The 13,377-nt window shown below is 36.4% G+C and overlaps 1 long non-coding RNA gene across 1 annotated transcript; it reads left to right on the top strand.

Annotated features, from left to right (window-relative positions):
- Positions 1 to 11,186: 11,186 nt before the first annotated feature.
- Positions 11,187 to 12,906, top strand: LOC136817714 (uncharacterized). The gene is made up of 3 exons (XR_010848141.1): positions 11,187 to 11,299; positions 11,975 to 12,063; positions 12,617 to 12,906. It is a non-coding gene; the product is annotated as an uncharacterized lncRNA (long non-coding RNA).
- The last annotated feature ends 471 nt before the right edge of the window (positions 12,907 to 13,377 follow it).

Consider the following 13,377-nt stretch of genomic DNA (forward strand, 5'->3'; position numbering starts at 1 on the left):
GATTGTGACGCCTAGATTCTCTTCCTAGGGCCCATGTTAGCCTTTGTATTTACGGGGCCTCTGCATTACACATGCCGACCGAGTACCGTCTCTGATAGCCTTTGTATTTACGGGGCCTCTGTATCATGCATGCCGACCGAGTACCCACATGTTTTAGTCGCCTGTTAGCCTTGGTACTTACGGGGCCTCTGTCATATGCCGACCATGTACCTTAGAATAGTTTTCAAAACTTCCACTACGTCTTATTTTCCTAAACCAGTTCAATTTATAGGATTTCATAGAGCTTATCACTACAAAATTACTGATGTTTTGATAAGATGAGTTTCTACTGCAACTTAAATATCAGTTGTGTTTCAATTTTGTATAATTGTTATCTCTTAATTCACCAAACACGCTTCATGTGCTTTGATAATGAAGCTGAAAACAACAATTATTTTATGCTTGCCAGATAACAGCTCATTTGATTTTGTTGAAAGAAACCTATGGCTGTTTTACAATCCGCCTAAGCAAAAGCATATTACCATATACTACCGGGCCACTTAATCGCGCCATCCAATCTATAAAAAAGCTTTAAGTGGACCCCGGGCTACCTATGGCTCAGCATAGATATCCTAACCTGAGACCAGATCGTGATTGTTTTCTGCTCACCACACTGAAGCTCGAAAGGTATGAGTGAACAAAATCGATCTGACGAATATGCAATCTCAGGTTTTTGAGGTCTGCGCTCGTCTAAAAGGACGTCAAGAGTGAGCTGCGAACGACAACAGCAAGAAAAGTGTAGTGAGACAAAGTTGAAATAGGGCACCGTATCAAGAAAATTTAGCTTTTGACTTTCTGGCGGCCAGAAAGGTTCTTGTTATTGAATTTTCCTCGGGAGGACTATTTTCCTTAGATGCTTAATTTTCAAGGGCCTTCAGAGGTTTACCGTTCCCGTAAGAAAATTATGACCAGGTGTTATCAAGTTGAGATATCCCGGATCTCAGCATATCCATAGGGGACTTTTTTCAGGGAGAGCAAATGTAATTTCTGAATGCCTACAGGGAATTTAACGAAATTTTAAATGTGCCACATAAAGGCCATGAAAAGCTATTACGAGTATCAAATATGTGGCTTTCTTTGAATCATAGGTCAGCAGCGTGTGTTGGGTTGAGCAAACTGGGAAGTTCTCAAATTTATGTATTTTGACACCCCCTCGTTAAGCACACCCCTGTCTCACGGCCCCGGTTGAACTTCTTCACACCCCCTTGTCACAGACCCACTGTGAACCCTTCACACTGGTAAAATTGTCCAAAATATCGTCCCCGGAATTAAATTTCTTAAACTGAAGTACAGAATTCGTGCCACCCCTACAACCAGAGATGAAAGAGCCAAAGGCTATTACGGTGAACACACTGTTGACTGGGCCGGTTACGCTGACGACTTAGAACTTGCATTCGAAAGTATTTCAGACTTAGAAAAAGGACTGAAAATCCTCAATGAAACATTTGTTCGTTTTCACCTCCAAATAAAAGCCAAGAAAACCAAAACGATAATAATAAATTTCAAGTCTTAAAACTAAGATGAGTGTCCTCAGTCTATCGCCACGCTTAATGATCAAGTCATTGAAAATGTTGAAGTGTTCAGATATCTTGGAGACGACATACAATCAACAAGTTTTTTTTCATTCCCACAGTGTGAATGAAAATTTCTATCGTGGTAGAAATTCTATTATTTTCAGGTAAAATAATCCAGTAGGGGTGGTTTTGGAGTGCAACTTTTCTGTTTGAACTTTAAATGGGAAGAAATCAAAGTCAATTTTCCAGTGGGGCTGAAAATGTCATCCTACCAGAAATGAGTTTTGACCATATTTTCCCTTGCAGCTGGGGTTCTAGCGGGTCTGCGACACAAAGGATGTTTAATCTTACACATACACTAAAATTTTTTTTAGGCCAAAAACTGATATTTCAAGGGTGTAAACATGCAATCTTATTTTCGTGCCAGCACCACCACCGTATAGAGAATTCAAATTTTGAAGAAATTTTAATTGAAGTTTAGCAACCAAAAAAATAATTGTGAAATCTTGTTCTAAGGGTTTCTATTCCTGTTTACGTCGGTTTCATTCCTATCTAAAATTCAATATAAAAATACTCCAAAATCTTCGCCACTTTTTTTTTTGGCTGGGAGACTCTACTTGAATATCATCCCGATTGTGGGAAAAAGTTACACAGCCTGTGTGTCACAGGAGCAACGAGACAGGGGTGTAAAATTGGATTGCTGATTGAATCGTACATCAGTTTCAAGGCTTGATCCCCATGCTATGATTTCCTATACTGATATGGCAAAACATATAGCATGGTATGGGCTTAGAGTTTGAATTTCCCAGATCCTAATGACGGTTGAAAACATAGCCAATCAAATTTTGTTATTATTTTACTGGTCACACATTCTTAAAGAAAGCGCTAGTGCCGAAATTTAGTTTTTATTTTAGTAAGTGAGGACAGCGCTAAATTCGAATTTCCCGCTGTAATTTTTTTGAGGCGGAAATCTACCTCACAGCTAATACCCGTCCTGTATATATTAGATTATAAAAATACAGGACGGTTCTCCTGTCCAGGCTTGAACACGTGGATTTAATCTTTGATGCCAACACGTGTAGATGTCAACGAATTAAGAATCAGTTTATCTTATCAATTTCGAATCATCAATTCGCCTATAAAAGGAGGTGGACTCAATTTAGAAATTAAAACTCAATTCAAAATGAAGATACAACTTAGCTTATTAGCAATTGTTTGCTTAGTGTTTCCAACACTATCACATTGTAAGTATGCTTTCATATTTCGCTTTCTTGACCCAACCTTTGTAGCATTTTATTTTTCGTATCCATGTGTATTAAACTGTTGAAATTAAATCTACGACATAGTTCAACTACTGTTTCCAGATCACCCAAATAAAGACATATACGCATGCGTAAATTCTTGTTCTTTTAACCAGCGTCATTTAGCGTAATATAGCAAAAAGGAGTGAATAAGTAGGGGTAGTGGCCCTCATAAGGTCGGGGTTGGGTGATAAAATGTGCCGTGCTCTTTCGTTCTTTTTATCATTTGTTGTTCTTGTTAGAGGGTCTGGAAAGGCTGTTGAACAGTCTCCGTCCTCCCTACCAGGGAAAGTTTTTTTTTCGAGTTACCCCACTAAAAAATTTTTTTTTTGATCAGTTTTTGTTTCAGTAGTAAGGTACTTTTTAAGATCATTAATATATTTTGAAAATGCAGATTCAATCATAGTTGTCAATATAAAAAACTGGTAGTCAATTGTTATAACTTTTTCCTAGTGAAAGCAATGCTTCAAAATCGATTTGCTCAGTTTTTGATCACCCTACCCAATAATTTTGTTTGGATTTGTTCAAAAATTAATAACATGACCAAAATTTGAGGAAAATAAACCATTTTATGATTGGTAAGTTTAAGGTGTTAACAAAAGGAAGAAACAAGAGGCTTCCATACAAATTTTGATTTTTTTAAGCAAGTCTGCCATCATAAAACATAAAATGAAATCCCCTAATTACCCAGATTTCAGGATTTCAGTATTCTGACCGAAATACAGAATAGATTCTGAAATCTCGTAGACCTCCACTTTTATGTGGACTATGATTGAATCTAGTCGAAGAGTTATTATTTGCTTCCCTACACGAAATATTCATTCTAAATTTCTAATTACTTAACAGCGTATCAAATCAATGATGTCCAAGATGATTCTCTCTACGATCTAGTATCATTGCAACCGAAATCATCCGAATCACAAAGTGATGACAAAAACCGACATGTCGCCGACATGATTGGTGATGATGACGTTAATAACAAAGAGAATGACAACAGTTATGTTTTTGATCCTAATGGTGATGCGATTGGTGAAAATAATGAGATCAACCAAGATGTAGAGGATACAAAGTCGGTTGAAGATGGTGATGGTGACTTTGAGGATGAACAATTGAATGATAACATGGATGAAAATGAAGATAGTGAAGACGACGACGATGATGAGATTCTCAATGGTAAATAAATCTTTCATATCATTTTCAAAGGTTTTGTTTTTAAATAAGAGTGATATCGTTTGCTTACTCATCAATTTCGGATTGACACGAATGTGGAGCGAGATTGGTCAGAAGGAGAAAAAGAAAAACATTTTTTGCTTATATCAGCATAATATAACAATAGACACTGTCCTGATATGAAACAGAACACTTATGTAAAAATAAAACCTTTAAGTTAACCTTTAATTTGATTGATCGACCGCCGGGGGCGGTTTCTTTCATAGTGGTACGCTAATATCGTTTTGCCTTGGCTCATTACTTTGTCTGACATTTACTTTCGGTTTTTTTAACTAGATTACCCAGGTGTTTCTCTTTTTTTTTCCTTGAATGTCTTTTATTCGGAATTGAATAATCGAGACATGAAAAATGACTATATTGTAATCTGTTTTCAATGAATAATCTAAAATGTACTGGAGATGACATGTAGGCGTTAATAATGTGCACGCGCTCTTTCGCGAGCGTGATGCGTGATGGAAGGCGGTCGTTTCAGTGTGGTTTAGATTCACACTGTGACCTAGTTTTAATATACATATATATTGAGTTTTCTGACATAAAAACAAAAGAAATGAAATCCCCAGCCATAAAAAACGTTGGAAAACCAATCCCCACCGAGAGATTCAGTCCATTATTTTTATCCCCACTGGCTGAACAAATCCTGCCGGGTCTGTGGGAAGAGGTTGTGAAACGGGAATACTTATGTAACAAATGACGGTATACACTCTTAATCTATAGATTTCAACGCTAACGAAGAAAATGACAATAGCAATGATGGAGGAGAAGAAGATGAAGATGAAAACGAGGAAGCAGACACACGAGAACTTGCTGAGAATGCAGCTGATGAAGAACTTATCCAAGGTTTGACTTTCGATTCGTGATATGCACCACTGCAATGACTTCACGAAACTATGCAACTTTTCTGTTTTTGTTCCACCCAATACGTCACTTTTTCTATTGTTTAAATGACGTATTGGGTGGAAAATCTTAAAAGTTCTCAGAAGAATCTCCAGTGGTGCATATCATGATTATTCATATATACCCTAGGGGGGAGGGGTACTTAGGCAAAATGTGTGCCGAGTATGTGCAAGCCATAAGGCTCCCTTTTACACACCCTCGAAAGTCTCTCAAAGGAGTCTATAAAAACCATAAAAGAAAATTGAGTCTCTGTTAAGGCCCACCCAATATCACGAAATTTAAAATTTTTTCTCTCAAAGGACCGTAACTTTCAAATGAAAATCTTTTCTCCTATAGATCCAGAAGTGCGTTCAATGATGAAAGAGGATCCCTTGTTTTTTCGACGTGCTATACGACGTATCGGCCGTCGTGTTGTTCGTGTCGTTCGTCGTGTCGGGAGACGTCGCTTTATACGTCGTGTAGGCAGGACAAGACTCATACGTCGAGTAACACGACGACGATTTTTACGCCGTATCACACGACGTGTAATCCGTCATGTAACACGCCGCCGTTTCTTGGTTTGTCGGGGAAAATGCTTTGCCTACAAAATGTGCTTGGCGAAAACGAAAGGGATTGGTTATTTGATGTGCCGTTTAATCAAGAAAGGATGTCGATGTGGCGTATTTGGATTGATTGGAAAATAAAAAACTTATAACAGACCATGTTCGCATGTAGGTTCCGTTTCGCTCCGAAACGAAATGAAGTCATTCCATTCTAATTCATTCTAACTTTTGAAAACACACTCCTAGGGATCTATAATTTTAGCTAAACTTCTCAGATTCTCGAATTAACCTATTAAGTGCAAACACTCAGGAACATCGAACAGCACGGCATGAGCCGTGACGATCCTAAGTCTAGATCTACCGGTTTCTATTCGGCCGCAAAAACATTATTTTTCCATTGAGCCAGGGAAAGGTTTTGCAGAATATTTGAAGTCTGAAACTTTTAATTTACATGTTAGGGTTAAAATTTTATTTTTCTTCATTAAAATTTCTTTCATTTTGTATTAATATTTTAATACAATTTCTTTTGGAAAAAAATACAATTTCTGACAACTGGATTATAATTTTGTTTTTCTGTGTTTCTGATTTTATATTTTATGTGTCCCATGTTCGCAAATTATTTTTTATCTAACTTGTTACGTTTGTAGTAGCTTAATGACAACAATTTTGTTTTGAATATTTTTGAAATGGCACCTGCTCGATTTAAGCTATGAAGGTAAATTATATTTAGCACCATACGGTTACATTTGATTTTATTAGTTATTTTGATTTTGGTGAGGTAGGCATTTTTATTTTTCTGCACCTGCAGATCTTGTTAAATGGAATTGAGGACTGGGTCAAATCTATAAAAAAACAAAAGTATTTTTTGCTCTTTATTGATCTTTATGATTAAAGCTACTACTCTAAGTTTCTTAAAAAACTTTTGCAGGTGTTTGAAAATTGCTGACAAAAATAAATTTGCGTCTGTATATAAGAACATAAGGCTTTCATGGCTAAATATTAAGAACAATCTAAGGCTATTCTGATTTAAATTTCATACCAAATTGCGCAAAAATACTCGCACAGATAGGTGAAAATAAAAATATTCTAAAATAATGATTTTAAGTTTAAAACTAAAAAAGTTAAGGACATCTGAGGTCTTCAAAATTCTTGGACGTTCTTATAAAAAAACAAGTACCCCTGGAACATAATCAGAACAAAAACCAAAAAAGCATATTTGTAATGTAAAGAATCATAGAGTACCCTTGATTATCTTCTCCGTATAAAGTCAGCTTTATTTAAACTATCAAACTCCACTTCATAACTTGATCCAATCAATCAACACACAAACTTTCCTTTTACCTTTTACCTTTCTCCCAGAGGCTGAAAATTTTAATTTCACAAAATGAAGACTTTTAGTGTTTTGGTTTGTCTTGCCTTATCAACGGCTTTGATTTTTGGTACGTATATATTGAACTTTTATATTTTTTTCAAATATTCGACATCGCTAAAGTTTTTTCTATTGAAAACTCCCAAGAATACCGGGCGACCATGTGCAACGGTAGAGCATCCGTCTACAGTGTGCACAAGTTTGTGGGTTCAACCCCCGGGTCAAATCAAAAGTTCACAAAATGGTACTTAATGTCTCTCTACTTGATGCTCAGCAATTAAGAGAAGGATCAAGGGCAAGTGGAGCAATACATGGAGAAATTGTCGCCCTCCCCTACCTTTGGGTAGATTTATTTATTTATTTGTTCTTTATTTTACGTTGGTAATGAAAAATAGTTACACGTACTAATCAAATCCAACATGACACTCAAATATTTACTATATAGATAATAGCTATCAAAAGAGAAGCCTTCAGGTTGCACGACTTACTTATACCTATTTTTTCAAATAGGCTTTTTCCGGTTCTCCAATGGGAAAATGACATACTATCCTATAGGCATCGAAGAACTATAACGAAAAACGCAACTCTATTATACACTTAAAATTTGCAACTTCTTTCTGGGAATTAACGGTTATTTTCTCTCCTTATTCAATTTTTAGCTGAAGAAGACGGAAAAGACTCTCAAAAATCAGTAAGTAAAATATCGCACGGGAATAGTTAGGGTAGGAGAAGAGAAAGTTGTCCCGGGGTACTTCCCTTGCCGTCCGACGGGGGTGCTCCGCTGAGGTTCGAAAAATTGACCCTACGTGGGACACGTTTTTTCAAAAATTTTGCCAAAATTTGCGAGAAAACTGACCCTGAATGGGACTAAAACTCTCAAATTTTCTCAAATTTTCTACTTTTTTCGCAACGCAGAAAAGGCACCCTACGAGGGACTGATTTTACTATTTTGGTGTTTTTGTGACCTTACCTGGGACTCGTGGAGGTTAAAAAAGGTACCCTGACACGCGGCGCATCCTCTTATTCCATTTTCCCCTAGTACCCCCCCCCCCCGAGAAATTTTTCCGTGGAAGGGACTGAAAGAACCCTCTCACCAACTTTTTGGTCGTTCTCCTACGCAGCTCCTATTTTAATATGTTTCCGCCTTCTGACATAATTAGTTAACAGATTAGCTTGCTAGTCTAAGTAAAATATTTTTCCCGTAGGGCATGTACACAGGTTTCTGTAAAGCCCAAATGGCTAGATGTCGTGCTTTAAGCTCTTCCAAGCAAAAAAAAAAGTGAATAAAGCAAAAAATATTGCTGCTATTGTTTTCGAAAACCCGCAAAGCTTCTTATTGCATATTGGTCAAGCGCTGAAATTAATCTAATGTCACGTGACCTAGCCACGGCACACATTTCAACGACACTTAGTCCTTAGGGCTTTATAAATTTATGTATGGGATGTGTACCCTTTTGAAGAAGAAGTGGGATGGCAAAAATAACATTATCCTACTCTTTTTCATCTTTCAAGGACAATTGTCTTCTTTTTCTACTCCATTTCAGTGTGGAGCAGCATACAAGGCCTGCAAAGTTCAATGTTATAAAGCATTGGAGCCTTGTAAAGCAAAGAGCAGTTTGGAGGAGAAACGAGAATGTGGAAAGGAGGTATTCAAAAAATTCAACTGCTGGAACGATAGAAAACAATGCCAGGCTAAAGAATGATGCGGATAGCAAAGTTTTATTGATCCAGAACTGATTATTAACAGTTTTGTAATTTTGATTTGTTTACTAACTTTTCTTTGATTGAGAATAAAAACAATGCCTTTATCACAGATAATTGTGTCTTCTCTAAAAAAACTCTTAGCCTCGGAGTTTCTATTTCTGAAATTTTTGCCGTTTATGTGAATTTTACGTTTTAGCTTGAAAAAAAATAAAAAAGATTGTTAACTCTGGAGAAGGGGTTCCTAGGAAATTGAAGGGCATTGGGATGTGACTCACTGACTCGTTAAGGATATCTTTGCCAATAAACCTTCAAGGATCTTAAAAATCATTAAATATTATTCAAGTCGTCCCCTTAGACTCACAAAAACATTGAAATTCTAAGGAAATCTTGATTTTGTCTCTCAAAGGCTTAACTTCGGGTTTGATACCATATTTGACCCTCAATTTGCTCAAAATTCAAATTAAGGATCAGGTTGACATTACAGGGCCCATGGGTGCCATGTGTATCAGTGAGAGTGACCAATAAGCTTGTTCACTGATACACTTCGCATCCAAAACGCCTTAGAACCACACCCTTTCACTGATACGCTTTGCACCCAAAAAATGCGTTAGAACCTAGACCCTTCACTGATACGCTTGGCGCCCATGAACCCTATAATGTCAACTTGATCCCAAATTAGCTCTATTTGATTTAGCAAAAAACTACCTGTATTTAGGCTGGTAAAGTCTCTATTTCAGTGAAAATTCTTTTGTTAGTTGGGGATGAAGACTATAAACGTCGATGAGATAGAAAACCACCTGGTTTTGACCCTTTAGAATTTTAAATTCGAGTAACTTTGTATAGCTTATAAATATCCAGTGAGGATTCAAAGTGAATTCACAACCTCGTTCCCTGCGCATTATCAGCTTTTTTATGCTTTAACTATATGGCGCTAGATGATGGCGTCCATCAGTAGTGCAAATAAAGCCGGGGAAACACGGGCACGAGGTTGCTGAATTCAATCACGTAAAATACTCGGTATATAAAAGTCTTGCATTCAAACATTAACTGATTTGAAATTTATTCAAATAAAAAACTGTAAGGCGAGGACAATATTTAATTAGTTGTTTTATGGGCTAAGCTTCCCAAAAAAGAGAGTCGGTCGGTCGGCGAAAAAATAAAAATAAAAGTAGAATTTTACCTATAAAATCACCTAAAAAGGCAGCAAAAACTACTACATCTTGACAAAAATGGGAAATAGAAAACAAAAAGACACAAAAAGCTCGAATTCATGGATAAAATGAAAAATTGAACATAAAATTCTTAAAACTAGAAAAACTTCCAAAATTTTGAAAATTTGGTAGTTTGTAAAGCAATGATAATAAAAATGTACTGGCAAAATCAATTTTATTCTTATTTCGATTTTTGGAATTTCAAGGTTGGTCGGGCCCGTAAAACAACAGTCAAACAACCAAATTGTTCTCGCCTAAGCATCAAAGTGAAGTAAACAACCTCAGCCATATAGGCGTAGTGAGATACCCTGCAAAATTTATGAGGGAGTGCAGACGTTTATGACATTATTAATTATCTTTTGATAAAACAAAGACAACAATTATCGTGTCGTAAAAACCGCTCTCATCCATAAACTTTGCAGGGTATCTCGCTACGCCTATGTCCGGGGTCCCGGGAGGGAGTACACGTTGGTCGTTGGATTGACTTAGTGCCTTATTATTGAAAAATCGGGGAAAAGAAGCCGAAATTTTTTAGAATTATTGAATCGTTCTCGGGACTTTTTATCCCAAAATTTAACTTTTTTAGGTTCTACTTCTTTATATTTTTCATAATGTTTCGACTTTGGACCTTACGCTTTTTCTATAGAATCATTGATGATAACAATACATTGTTCTTTTGGACATTGATAACGTCAAAGTAACGTCGATTCGTCGTTCAGGGGTCATAGATAGTCGAGCTGGATGGCCATAGACTCTGATACGAAAATAATGTCGAAAGACGGTCTAAAAGTCCCAGATTACCAAGCTACTCATGTGATATATCGACTCTATGACAAAATCATTACAAAAATTGCATAAAAGTACCTGCGATTTTGGCCATGGTAACTGAAACGTAACACCTTTCGTCTAATTAGATTTTATTAGGCAAAGATTCATTATAAATTCATTATAAATCTTTTAACAAGAAGGGTTAAAAAAATTTAGCAGCAGTTTTTCAACTATTAGAAAGTCAAAATTAAAATTTATTTTGCCAAAAGATTTTTACCTGCTGTTAAGGTTTGTTGAAATACACGTTTTTTTTAATAAGAACAAACTACATAAGGATATAAGGCTTCGATGGCCAAAATATTAAGAACATAAAAAAAAATTATAAGGCTTTAAGGACTCAAGAACACCAAAATTCTTAAGAAAATGGATAAAAATACTCATAAAATGAGGATAATAAGAACATGTTAAGAACATTTTAAGCCTAAAATTCAAAAAGTTAAGAACATCCGAAGGCTTCAAAAAATTTGGATGTTCTTATAAAGAAAAAAACGTGTCGACTAATAGATTTCTTTTTGTTTCTACACTTCCGTAGAAATTTGTTCAAATAGATACTCACGGCGAATAAGATTTCTTTACTTAGACTTTCATCTTCAATCTACAGTCTGCTTGAAAATGAAGCTTTTTGTGTTTTTAGTTTGTATTACCCTTTCTACGGCATTTTTCTTCGGTAAGTCATTTTTTGTCTCAACTACACGTTTTTTATAAAAACATCGCGACCGTAGCATGAAGGTAGAGCATCTAGCTACGGTGCGCAAGGTTGTGGGTTCGATCTCCAGCCGAGTCCTACCAAAGATTCTCAAAATGTTACTTGATACTTCTCTCCTTGGTGCTCAACAATTAAGAGAAGGATTGAGGATAAGTGGAAAAGTCCACGGAGTGGCGCCCTCCCCTAATTTCGGGTAGACCAGCTATACGCAAAGGGAGCCTTCAGGTCGCCCTCGACTGCGGTCGCAAACTTACTTTAATTACTATAAAATCATCGAAAAGCTTTGAAGCCTTTCGATGTTATTAACTTTTAGAGTTTCAAGCTTAAAATGTTTTCTTAACGTTCTCATTTTCACCATTTTTTGAGTATTTTTCTCCATTTTCGTAATGGGAGCCGCTTGATACAATCTGTTGTCATAATTACGGTGTGTTCTATGCACGTTTTGGATCTTGCCTAAAAAGGGTTAAAGTTTCGCTTCTAGCCCTTCGGGCTTGAAACTCAATGGTACCGGCCTCATCTAAGGACTCATATAAAGTAGTGCAACATATTTATAACCTCGAGCCCAAAATAATTAAATTTGAATTTATTTTGAGATCAATCATTGACATATCTTATTTTTGGTTCTGTGGATTTTAGGCAAGGAAGAAGAAAAGGAAGGCTCTGGTTCTGGATCTGACTCTGGCTCTGGGTCCGGCTCCGGCTCTGAATCTGGATCAGGAAATTCGGTAAGTAAAGGGTCTTTTGCATAAAAAAGGTTTAATACTTGAGCGAGAAAAGTAGTTTTTTCTTTTTTATCTAAAATACTATGTGAAAGCGAAAATGAGCGAAACTGATGTCCTTTGAAGATTTGACAAGGCAGAATAAACAAGAGAATTTTCAACAGTTATTCTCGCATGGTGCTGAAAGAGAAACACCCCCTTCTCACAGACCCACTGGGACTCCTTCCCACTGGAAATATTGGTCAAAATATCGTCCCCGATGGAAAATTATTCTCCAATTTTTGTCCCCACTGAAAATAATAGAATAAACCAATCCTCACTGCATTTTTATGACTTAAAAACAAAAGAATTTAAATCCCCAGCCATAAAAAATATGGGAATATCAATTTCCATCGAGTTTCAGTCCGTTATTTTTATCCCAACTGGCTAAAAAGATCCTACCGGGTCTGCGAGGAGGGTGTGTAGTTTTTTCTTTTGTTTAAAAATGCTTTGTAAAAGACATATGAGAAGGAAATACGAATGATGCCCTTTAACACTTTAACTTGTTTTATTATACCAGTGTGAGGATGAATACAAAATATGTCATCAGAAGCTCCAAAAGAAGTATAAAGCTTGTGAAAAAATCAAATCTGGATGGAGAAGATTTATTTGTCAAATGCACGTCCATCAGAATAAGGGACATTGCTGGGTTGAGAAAAAGAAATGTCAATGGAGTTATTAAATGAACTGGCAGCAGCAAACCTTAGAGCTAGAGGATTTTTAAAAACTGGTTGTATTTTTCATTTTAGACAATTTAGATGTCTATAAGATTACTGAAAATTGAAGAATATAGTTACAACACAAACATAATCTTTTCCTCTTAACTCTTTAAAAAGAGACCTTTTTGCCCCGCAGGGGCTTTTGTTGCTTCACGTAGTTGACTTGCTCGCCAGAAAAATATTCATGTTCATGTTGTTTCTTCCGATTTTTTTCGTGATATTTTTTTAAACTTTCGTGCATTTTACACAGAGCATTTGTGAAAGCGAGAAATCGAAAGTCCCATCTGCACTGCCAGTCCACACAGCTAAGCTTTCACAAACAACAAACAGCACAAGACTTTTGCTTGGTTAATATCTTTTTAACGTATAGTTGCTCAAAACAAAAACTGGATTTACTTGAGGGACATTGTTTGCTACTGAATGAATAACTTTCAAACTACTGATATTGGATCAAACCTTATTACAATTGTCAGGTGTTACACACACAGTGTTATGCGCTGCTCTACCGAAACCTTACTGATATTATAACGGCACAGACAAAAGGGAAATTGACCGTTACTTC

This window comes from Clytia hemisphaerica, unplaced genomic scaffold, assembly GCF_902728285.1.
Source record: "Clytia hemisphaerica strain Z4C2 unplaced genomic scaffold, Clytia hemisphaerica genome assembly, whole genome shotgun sequence".
Taxonomy (NCBI): Eukaryota; Metazoa; Cnidaria; class Hydrozoa; order Leptothecata; family Clytiidae; genus Clytia; species Clytia hemisphaerica.